This window comes from Camelus bactrianus, chromosome 13, assembly GCF_048773025.1.
Source record: "Camelus bactrianus isolate YW-2024 breed Bactrian camel chromosome 13, ASM4877302v1, whole genome shotgun sequence".
Lineage (NCBI taxonomy): Eukaryota > Metazoa > Chordata > Mammalia > Artiodactyla > Camelidae > Camelus > Camelus bactrianus.
In genome coordinates this window covers 73,677,127-73,689,234 of record NC_133551.1, presented here as the reverse complement: position 1 = coordinate 73,689,234, position 12,108 = coordinate 73,677,127, and positions in this window count along the sequence as shown.

The following is a 12,108-nucleotide window of genomic DNA, read 5'->3' as shown; positions in this document are numbered from 1 at the left end:
CAGCATAAGAACACAGAGATCTAAATATAAAATTAAATAAGCTCAGTAAAAACCCTGTAATCATAAACTTGAATTGGAAATATCAATATGAATTTATGAGTTTTTTTTCACTGTCTAAAAAGCATGTCTTATCTAAAGATACATGCACCCCAATGCTCATAGCAGCACTATTCACAATAGCCAAGACACGGAAACAACCTAAACGTCCATTGACAGAAAAATGGATAAAGAAGTTGTGGCGCACGCGTGCACACACACACACACACACCCCAAATGGAATACTACTCAGCCATTAAAAGGAATAAAATAATGCCATTTGCAATAACATGGATAGAACTGGAGACCATCATTCTAAATGAAATAAGCCAGAAAGAGAAAGAAAAATACCACATGATACCACTCATATGTGGAATCTAAAAAAATGACTCAAATGAAGTTGTTTGTTCACAGACTCACAGCCATGGAAGACAAACTTATGATTACCAGTGGGGAACGGGGATGAGAAGGGGTAAATTGGGAGTTTGAGACTTGCAGATACTAACTACTATATATAAAGCTAACTACTATATATAAAATAGATAAACAACAAGTTCATACTGTACAGCACAGGGAACTATATTCAATAGCTTGTAGTAACCTACAATGAAAAGGAATATATGTATATGTATGTATAACTGAATTACTATGTTGTACACCAGAAATTGACTATACTTCAATTAAAGAAAAAAAAAGATGAAAAAGCATGTAACCCCATAGCAATGAGCACCCTCATACCCAGTCAGGGTCTCTCAATTCTGTTTCCTGCGATGAGGAACCAGGTCTCCTTGGAGAAGAGGCTGAGTCCAGACCTGGGACAAGGGTTATCAAAATGAAGCTGGGATATCTTTTTCGGCCAGAAAACAGGAAATCTATGTAAGTCTAAGGGGGCCATGCCGTCTTGAAGGGGTTCCTGGGACAACTTAAGCATCAAAAAGAATAATATCAGAAAAAGAACAGTAACGGCAATGGATTGAAACCTAGAGAATACGCAGAAAGACCTGCGCTCGCAATGGTCCTAAAGAAATGAAAGGAAACTCACCCCAGCTTCGGAGACGGCCAGGGAAGCCATTCATCATTCTGTAAGTTGGCAAGTACAGGGGGAGAATCAAGAGCTTGTCCCGCCTTTCCTGTCCACATTGTATTTCAGAGCAATCTCAGAGTTTTTTTTTTAAATGGTGGTCCTGGGGATTGAACCCAGGGCCTCGCGTATGCTACGCAGACCCTCCCCGCCAGAGGGATCTCATAGCTGGTTGAAGGAGCCTCCTGTGGCTGCTGTAACAAATGACCACAAATTGCGGGGCTTAAAAGAACAGAAGTGTATTTTTTCACAGTTCTCGAAGCCATAAATCTGAAATCAAGGTGTTGATGGGGCCAAGCTCCCCTCACAGCTTCTGGGAGAGAATCCTTCCTGCCTATTCCAGCTCCTGGTGGCTCTCAGCTTTCCTTGGCATGTGGACCCGTCACTCCAACCTCTGCCTCTGTCTTCACTTAAACTCCTCCTCTCTGTGTCTGCATCCATCTTTCTCTTAGAACGCTTGTCAGTGGATTTAGGGTCTCACCCCAAGAATCCAGGACAATCTTATCTCAAAACCCTTCACTTAATTACATCTGCAAAGACCCTTTTTTCAAGCAAGGTCACATTTAAAGCTTCTAGGTGGACATATCTTTTTTCGGGGGACCACCATTCAACCCGCTCCAGCTGGTGAATGGGAGCTCTGTTGGAGCAATTCCAGCTGTTAAGCTCAGAAGGAATCATTTTGCAACTTAGTGAACTAATGGGCCCAGGTGCAGATCACCACTGGTCCCTAACACCAGTAGGTGAATGTTGATGGGGTCTTCACACCATGGATGGACTCGGGTGCCCGCCTTTAGAGATGCTGAGCAGCGTTAACACCGCTCGACGTGGGACAAGCTAATGTCTTGTGCCTCTTGGAGCATCCAGCACTGCCGATGAAGACCAGGAGCAAAGAGAATTTTTTTGAACTTGAATGTAGTTAAGGCTTTAAGTAATAACAAGCAGTTTTTGAGAAATTCAGGGGCTAGAGCACGTATTCACCAAGAGGAGGCAAGCGCCATGAGAAGTTTTTCCCACAATAAACTCCAAGGAGCTAAGGAGTGTGTCTGGCACACAAAGGCACTCAGTGAAAATGCGCTAAACGGAGGAATCTGAGCTATATAAAGAAATGCTAAAAATCGATAAGAAAAGGACTAGCAAACCAAAAAAATCAGAAAAAGGGACAAACTGACAATTTACAGGGAGAGGAAGTGGGAATGATCTGTAAATACACGAAAAGACTCAATCTCACCAGCAATGAAGGTAATAAAAATTAAAACCACAGCAAGATACCATTTCTCCCCCCCAGATCGGGGTCTGATGGTACCACGTGCTGCTGAGGATGCAGAACAAGCTCCATGCCACTGGTGGGAGTGGGGCCCGGTCCAGCCACGCTGAAAGCAGTCTGATGACGCCTCGTGAGATGTGCACACCCTATGACCCTGTTTCTAGGGGCGTTTTAATTACATAAAATTAAAGCTCACTCACATAGATGTTGTGCTTCAAAAGTTCCCACAGACGTTATTAAGAGGTTGAAAATGAAAGTTTCCAATCATCAATGGACATTTTTACAACTTTTATGTAAACTGTAAATACTACTGTTTAATCATATTATTACTATTAATTTATGATTCCAACTTTTTGCTATACAAACAATACAGAATAGGAGTTTGGCTGAATTTAGTTCAAAAAATAAAACAAAACCAAAAACACCCAAGGAAAACAAATAAAATGGCTTCAGGTGGTATTAATTTGGGGCGAATGTTATTTCCCTCAGATTGTCATTGTGAATACTTCTTAAACCAAGTTGCTGTAGACTTTGTTTTCCGAAAGTTTGCTCCCGGGAGCTGCGGAGAATGGTGGGCTCCTCCTGCCTCAGTGAGAGCAGAAAGGATCTTCTCTTCACACAGCCATGAAACCAGCTTCTCCTCGTCAGTGGGAAGAAAGTCATCCGGCTGACAGCCAGGAAGATCCCCCTGGCAGGCCCTGGGACTGCAGAATTCCAGTATTGGGTTCTGTGAGTTGACGGTGCTCAAAGAAAGTTTTGAGAAACACAGTATCCCTTAGAAACAGCCCCTTAGCCGTTCCACGGTGTTTTCAGCGAGTGTTCCTCTCACCGGTGCCAGAAATTTCCCCAAAAGCCTTCTGTGTTGGTGCCATTTAGTGAAAAACTAAAGCAAAGGTTTTGCAGACAGGTGAGAGGGCTGAGTGGATGGGCGTTGCAGGGAAGGTGCTGCCTCCCAGTGGCCACCGTGAGGATGGCGGGCCCTGTGTCCAGGGGGCCTTAGAGTCCACTCCTCCCATCCTTCATACTGGGAAGCGGGGTACACAGGACCTCTAAAGGCCACCTGGCAAGTTACAGGCATATCAGGGACAAGCAGCATTGTGCACGTCCCTGGACTGCCATCCTTTCTCACACAGTAAGATGTGGGATTGCTCTGGGCTCTGGTCCCTCTTGCTTCCAAGTTCTTTGGAATTTCAAAGCACCTGAATGATAGATCCCCACCCCTCCCATCCACCCTCCTGTTACCTGGGGTTCGCCCCTGCTGAATGGACAAGCCGGCCACTCAGATGCACCCCCCCACCCCCCCAGGCCGGAGTTAGCGACTGGGGTTCAGCTGGCATCTGACCGAGGCTGTGCAGAGGGGCCCGGGACTGGCACTCTGGGAACGCTGACCCCCACACAAGTGACCATTGGAGGAGCAGATGTCCAGCCTTCCCAGGGACAGCTGCTGTCCAGAGAGAAGGAGGCAGGTGCTGGAGAGAACAGAGAAGGACTCTGGGCCTCAGAGGGGAGTCAGTGTGGCTGAGGATGGCAGGTGATGACCTGCTAGTGACCACTGGAGTGGGCTGGACATGGCTGGCTCCACAGAAGTCCCCCCTTCAGGTCTTGACTGAACAGGCATGATTGCATTTTTGCTCTTCACAAACACACAATCCCCAACTAAAACATGACACACCTCTAATTTTGTTGGAGCCTCAGAAGCAACCAGGGAGGCTGAAGGGCCCTATTGTCTCCACGTTACAGCTGAGGAAATTGGGACCAGAGAGTGTGCTCTGACACACAGCATCTTAGTGGGCAAATGGGAATTCAACTCCAAGTCCTATGCTCAAAGTACTTTCTTGTCAACACCTTGGGCCCCTGGGACTGGCCTAGGGAACAAGTCAGCACAAGGCAGGGGGTGCCTTTTTGGGGGCACAGCTAGGCAGCCTCAGCTCCACCAAGGAAGACCCCTGGGCTGAATTTTAGGGTGTCAGGACCCCAGCATATTCCAGATGCATGGTAAATGCCCCCACTGGCCCCTGCTCCAGAGTTCCCTACCCCACCCTGACATCACAACAGGCCCCCGGGGTGGAAGCTGAGAAGGAGAGAGAGAGAGAGAGGCCCCCGACTGCTCCAGGGTGGGCTGCTCAAGCCCTGGCCTCTCTTTCAGGGGGGACACAGGAAAACCTGCTGACGCACATCTTTCTTAGAGGCAGAAACAGGTGGGCAAACAGAGCATCACTAGGCCTGGATCGGAAATACCAGCCAGGACCACTAGCCTTTGTCAAGAACAAAGGACCCACCATCCAGGGAGGGGGCCTGTGAGGCAGTGCCCCCCGCATGCACGAGAATGAGGGTGTCACGTGTGCTGCTTGCTCTGTCACCCCCTCCCCTGGTGAGCCCCACTTCACCCTTCAGGATGCGGCACCCCCACCCACAAGATGGTCAGGGCACCCATACGATGCACATTTAAGAGCAAGGGACAGAGGCGCGGAGGTTAAGCGACTTGCTCCAGGGGCCCCGGGTACCAAATGGCAGAGCAGATCTGGAACCAGGTCCCAGTATCTTAAGTTAGTCATCTTTCTACTAATTCCCCCTTTGAGGGGAACCATAGGGCTTCTGTCAGAAGTTTTTACCATCAGAGACTGAAAAATCCTTTATGATAAGCAAGCTTCTCTTTGAAAATGAAAACACTATGAGGATAGTTCATAGCCTAGGCTGTTACCAGTTATTTAAATCTCAGTGTGAATTATGCGGCACAGCTCGAGCCCGGTAAACGTTTGCAGCATGAAGGATTGTGAGACCTTTCCTCTGGGGTTAGAATGCCGGCTTTGATGAGGAGGAAGAGGTGAGAGTACTTTGAAGTGTCACAGGCTGCCGAGGGCTAGGACTGGGTGAGGGCCTGAGGTTGTTGGCTTCAGGGTTCGCGGGTAGGGTGATGAAGAAGTGTCTGAAGATGAGAAGGTGCTGGAAACTATTTTCTCTGTGGTGGGCCATGGCCTTTTGGCCAGAGCAAAAGGGTTTAGAGGGCTTCAGAATGGAGCTGAAGGCACCTCCACCTGAGCCTGGTGGCTGTGAGGCCACCATACTGAGCCTCATTGCCTTACTGGGCTCTGGATCTGAAACTAGGAACCTCTGGGGCCACAGAAGATTTGCTAGGGTGTCAGTTGGGCTGTTCCTGGAGGGATGGTGGTGGTAGGGCAGGTGCAAAATGAAAGGGATGTAGGTAAAGACAGCCAAGGTCAGACAGCTTGGGGACCAGGCTCTGAGGGCAGAGGCAGGGCTGTCTGTGGCCAAGGGGGCCTGGCCTGGGACCTCTGAGAGCCCTGAGTGCATGGATTTAACCTTTGGGTCCCACCACCTGCTGGAAGAAGAAGGACCCACACCTGGGATTTTGAGCACTGACATGGGCCTCAGGGGCTCTGCAGGTGTTATTGATCAAGTAAAAATAGAATGTGAGACTTCCAAATTGTGGATATAACAATGAAGCGAAGTTCATCAACAGAGCAAAAGAATGAAAATTGAAAAACGAAACTAGTATGCACACAGAAGAAACAAAACAAAATCAGATGCCAAAGAACAAATGTATTGATTATAATAAATATAAATGAATTAAACTCTGATATTTGAGGGCAAAGACTTTCAAATTAGATTGAAGAACAAAAAAGCCAGAGCGTGTCTAAAACATAAGACACAGAGAGGTTACAAATAACAGGAGTGAGCAGATACATGCCAGGCAAATGCAAACAGAAAGCGGGTCTTGGTGGCAAACATAACCCAGGACTGAAAGCGTTGCATGCAATTTGAAAGAGCAGCTCTCACATACTCTTGGGATGTTGTGATGTGATCAAGCTGGCGCTTCAATAGCACTGACTGAGGGTGCCAGGAATACCCAGCCCTGGTCCAGACCCCCCTTTCCTAGAGACTTCTATGAGGAGCAGCTGATTCTCTTTGTCGTCCCCAGGGCTCAGTCCACGTGCTTTGTGGGGTGGGGTAGGGTGGCCAGTTAGCAAGCCCCGTCTTGCTGGCCACAAGGACTGTTCTCAGGGATAGATGGCTCCAAATGGCCCAATCAGAGCCAATCCCAGAAAATGGGGAACTCAACCGCAACAAACGTAAAACTAAACTCATGGTTTTCCTCCACAAAACCCAGGATTCTTCTTGTGACCCCAAACTCTAAAGGGTACCACCATCCATCCAATGAAGGATTTAAAAAAAAAAAAACAAAACCCTGCAAACATTTTTAACACTTCCTCTTCCTCACCCACCATCCAATCCATTGCTAAGTCCCATTGCTCTTATCTCCTAAATGTCTCAACTCTCTCTAGTTACCTCCATTTTTCACGGACCCCCCCGTCTCTTCATTAGTCTCTTTACTCCCTGCTTACTCCGCACTTGGTTGCCCCATCCCGGTCCAGCAGCAGGTCAAAATGATCTTTCTGAAATGGAAATCTGATGGGGTCCCAGGATGAGATTTGAGTGAGGTCCTTGGGTTGGGACGGCAGAGGTGGCCTTTGGTTCTAGGTTCCAGAGTGTGAACGTAGAGGACTGGTTCTCAAACCACAGGGTGTGTTAGACGCCTTGGGGAGGCTTGTTAAGGCACAGGCTCCGCTCCGGAGCTTCTGATTCAGCAGGTGTGGGGGCTCAGAACTTCTAACAAGCCCCCAGGTCATGGGGCCACTGTGCTCAAGGACCCCTGGTGCTGCTTGTTTGGTTGACCAGAAGTCAGCACTGGGGTGTAGAGCTAAATCTCCAGTGAGCCGTGGAGATTTGCTCTGATTTGCTTTGTTCCTTAAGAAACTATTTCATTCAAGACTTTTGTTTTCAGAGACAGAAAACTCAAATCAAATGGGTTTCAGCAACAAAGGAAATCTACTGGTTCACCGAACTGAAAAATTCAGATGGAGTCTGGCTCCGAGCACAGCAGGGTCCCCCTGACGCCGTGTGGTGGGAGCCAAGTCTGCCCTCCCTCACCCGGCCCTCCTCCCTCTGGCCTTGTTCTCAGGTATGTTCCCTCAGATGGGTGCCAGAAGCTCCAGGAGCAACCAAGGGGGAGAATTGGAATAGGGACCCCTATCGACAGTGGGGCCCCGGGGAGAACACCTTCAGCAGAGGGGAGAGCAGGACAGAAGCCCACCCAGCCAGGGGTGACGGCCGGGAAAGCTGCCCGCCCAGCGCTCAGGTCTGGGGGGAGAGTAAGAACGTGGGCTTTGAGCATCCATAAGCACCAGCCGGCCCTTCCCTGCCTTTAGGGTTCAGATTCATATTACCTTCATGTTAAAAGGACACAAAAATAAAAACAATAGGAAAAAATGATAAAACAACTGAACACCCCCCCCCACAAACCCCCAAACTGTCAAAACTCAATGACGTCTCCTGGTTTCTGACAGGAGCAAACACAGAAATATTTTGGGGCAATATCAGATACATGAATATGGCAGGAACATTACATATGAAGGAATGATTTAAGACTTTCGTATGTGAAATAAAAGTATTAAATAAAAATATCACCTTATTTGTAAAAGACCCATAATAAGATATTTAGGGATGAAATGTCATGTCTGTAAACTATTTTAAAATATTTCTGCAAGAAAGAGGAGGAGGAGAGGAAATAAGGCACACTTATAAGTCTTCTAATCATTGCTGTGGTGTGTCTGAGTTTGAGGCTTTGGGAGCCTCTCAAGACCTAGAGTGAGGAGTAGAGACTAGAACAGGTGGACAGGGACGAGGGTGGAGTCTGGGACCCTCCTAGTTGGTCACATTCTGTGCCCTCACAAGGAAACAGACTCTCATGGCAAAGTCAAAAGAAGCCACAGGAGCCCTGACCCCTGCCCACTCCTGTTTCCAGCCTTGGCTGCTGGTGTGGACCTGTCCCTCTCAGAGGCCAAAGCACACAGATCCTTCCCCTGCTGGTGACATGAGCCTGGACCAGGGCGCCAGCACCACCAGTCGGAGCAGGTACAGACTGCCAGCATAGCCCGAGAAGAGTCACCTCAAGGGCCTTGACCGCTCTGAGGCTCCCATCAGGGTGGAGAAAATATTCTTAGTCAGCGGGGCGCCCTTTCTAGAGCAAGGGCGCAGCCTAGGGTCAGACTCGGGATAGGAGGGGGCTGAGATGGCAGGATCTCTTTGACATCAAAACCCCAACAGACTGAATGAGGGGGGAATGGGGTGGTTGAGCATCCTTACGGAGGTGCTGGGAAGGTGTCTAGGACAGGGTGACGGATGGGACAAACGCAGAAGTGAGGACCAAAGGGGCCCAGCTCCAAGGATTAATGTAGGAAGGACGTTTTATGGGATGAAGTTGCCTGACGTCAATCAGTCGCTTACACCGAATGCACATGGTCTTCACAGCGGCCACAGCAAAGTGCTTTGAAGGTCAACTTAGGTTGGGTCCCCCAGAAGCAGAGCCCGAGTCAAGGATCCCAGGGCAAGTAGTTCATTTGGAACGTGGAAGAAAATACTGGCGTAGAGTGGAGAACTGAGAAAGGAGCCCATGAAGGGTGTGTTCTGGGGCAAGCTACCGACAGGCATCTGTTGCTTTACCTCCAAAAGTTACCCAAGGAAACGTGTAGAACACACTCAGATTGACCCCACCAGGGACGGAGGGTACTGGAGCATCTGCACACCGTGTCTATCAGCCTGTGGTGCGGGGGCGTCCACCCCACCCCCACCCCACCCCCAGCTCCAATGGCTCACCCTGGGCTCAGAAATATAACTTCAAGTGACAAGGAGGGCAGACAAGGACACACAGTGTCAGCCGGAGCACACAGAAAGGTGTCTGCCCCTGACACACTGACACCCATAACCCTCTCAACAATCCTACAAGGTAGATGCAAATACTATGATTATCCCCATTTTTCAGAATGGAAATTGAGACAGAGAAGTTAAGTAACTTACCCAAGTGCAGAGCCAGGCAGTTTGGCTCCAGAGTCCATACTGGAATGGGCTGTCTTTGGAGGGGGTGAGCTGCCTGTTAATGGAAGCATTCAAGCAGAAGCTTGACAACAACTGTAGGGATTTGAACGAGGGATTCCTACTGGGGACAGGAACTAAGAGACAGCCTAGGTCCCTTTCAATGTTGAAATCCAAGATCTTATGAGGAGGCAGGGGGAGTATCTGAAAATCTGGTCCAGGCAGCCAATCTAGGAGGCTCTGATGCCAGAAGATGTAGGGGTGGGGCTAAAGGAAATCTCTGCTGAGTGGGTTTTCTAGTGGCCACCTGGCTCCATACCTTGAGCCAGTTTTCTCTCACTGGGGGGCTGCTCAGCAGAGCCCAAAGCTTGCTAGCCATGCAATCGGCCAGCATTTCCTGTCAACCAAGACCCATGTTAGACTCAAGGAAACTCCGATCCCACTAGGACAAGGTTGGCTCCACCCTACCCCTCCAGGGTTCTCATCTGCAAAATGATGGCGGTGACGTACCCACCTCTGTTGCCTCCACCACCAAAGTTATGTGTGGCTGTGGGTTCAGACAAGGAAGTAGAAGCCAAGCTTCTGGAACAGTCCAGCCACTCTCGCACAGCTGAGAACAACGCAGTCTAATTTTTTAAAAAGCCTGGATTATGGCATAATTGCAGTATGTTGAATGTTTTCTTCATTCAAGAATACAATAAATGGCAAATTAATTGTTACTCGAGTATCTACAGAAAGGATCCTGTGATGGGTCCTGCTTAGTAAATAATTAATTTCCAGTTGCCAATGTTTTCCTTTATGCACGAAGACTGAATTGCTTGCTCTGTGTCTTTAAAAGTTAGCCTCCTTCAGAGGGCTTTCCACTCACTCCCAACCAAACTGCCAACCTTGGCACCTCAAATCCAAGTGTAACTGTGAATTCCAAAGAGTGGGATCTGGCCAGATGGAGCTCCTCGGGGCCTCACCCTGAGACCTCGGTGCCCTCCGTCCCTCCTTGGGAACCTTGGCCTGGGCATCCGTCCTTATCTGCGGAGTCACGTTCTCACAGCACCTGGGCTTAGGCATCAAGATTAGCGAGTCCACGTAAACCAAGCAAAGTGCAAGAACTAGTGTTCCCTCTCAAAAAGGACACGAGACGGGGGCACATGGAGCGATTCAGTCTGCGCCCCAAAGCTCAGAACAACACTGCTGGGGCCGCCCAGGGAGAGGCAGCAGCCGTTACAACTTGGAGGCAGGGGTGACCTGACCGCGAATCAAAGCCAATCAACAAGCATTAATTGAACACCTGCTGGAAGTGCTGATGAGGCGCTCTGCTGAGTATCGCCAAGAACTTTGCTCTCCAAGGCTGGACCACCCCCCACGGGGCAGACGTCGGAGAGATCGCTGTTCCGTGCAGCTGACAAGGAGAAGAACTCCCAAGAATTCAGGGACTTGCTTTTAGGGGCGTGATGTCTATGGCAAAGTGGGGACTGGTCTTCAGGTCTCCTGATTTTCAAGGTCACACAACTCCCCACCACAGGTACAATTGCCAAGAAGCAGCATGGTTTACTAAAGTGAATTTTGAGAATATTTTTACTAATCACTTTATCTCTTACTTAAAATGTACAGTTTGATGTTTTGACAATATATACAGAACCCAGTATTATCCCCACAAGAAGAACAGTGAACATGTCCATCATTCCAAGTTTCCCCCAGACAACCACTGATCGGTTTTCTGTCACTGTAGATTAGTTTGCATTTCCTACAATTTTACATAATTGAAACAATGTAGTATATACTTTCTTGTCTGGCTTCTTTCATTCAGCAGAATTACTGAGATTCATGCATATTGCAGCATGTGTCAAGAGTTGGTATCTTTATTGCTATATAGTATTCTATTGAATGGATATACCACAATTTGCTTATTCCTTCACATAGGGATGCACTTTTATACTGCATCCAATTTGGGGCCATTACAAGTAAACCTGCTATGAACCTTTGTATACAAGCCTTTGTATGGACATCTGGATATACGCTTTAATTTCTTTGAGTAAATACCTATGAGTGAATGTGGATCACAGAGTAGAGGTGTGTTTAACTTTGTAAGAGACTGGCAAACTGTCTTTAAAAGTAGTTGTACCACTTGCAATCTTATCAGCAGTGTATAAGCAAGAGCTCCAATTTCTCCACACCCCTGTCAGTACTTGATGTAGTTGGTCTCATTAATTTTAGGTGTTCTAACAGGTATGTAGTCCTATGTCACTGAGGTTTTAATTTGCATTTCCCTAATTACTAACAATATTAAACATCTTTTCACGTGCTACATACCATCCTGTGTCTTTGGTGAAGTATTTATTAAAATCTTTTGCCCATTAAAAAAAATTGAGTTGTTTGTCTTATTACTGAGTTTTGAGAGTTCTTTACACATTCCACATCTAGATAAAGTCTTTTTCAGAGATATGATTTGCAAATATTTGTACCAGTCTGTTGCTTATCTCCTCATTTTCCTAACAGGGCCTTACAAATAGCAGAAATTCTTAATTCTGACAAAGTCCAATTTATCAATATTTTCTTTTGTGGATTGTGCTTTTGGTATTGTTTTGTGTAACTCAAGCTCACAAATATTTATCTCTTGTGTTCTATTCTAGAAGTTTTACAGTTTAAGGTTTTAACTTAGGCCTATCATCCATTTTGTGTTAATTTTTATATATGATGGAAAGTATGGATAAAAATTCTTTTTTTTTGCCTATGGATGTAATTGTAAAATCCAGAACATCTGGAGGAAATATCATCCTGTCCCCATTCAATTGCTTTTGTCAAAAATTACTGTCTATACATGAGTAGCCTTATTTCTGGA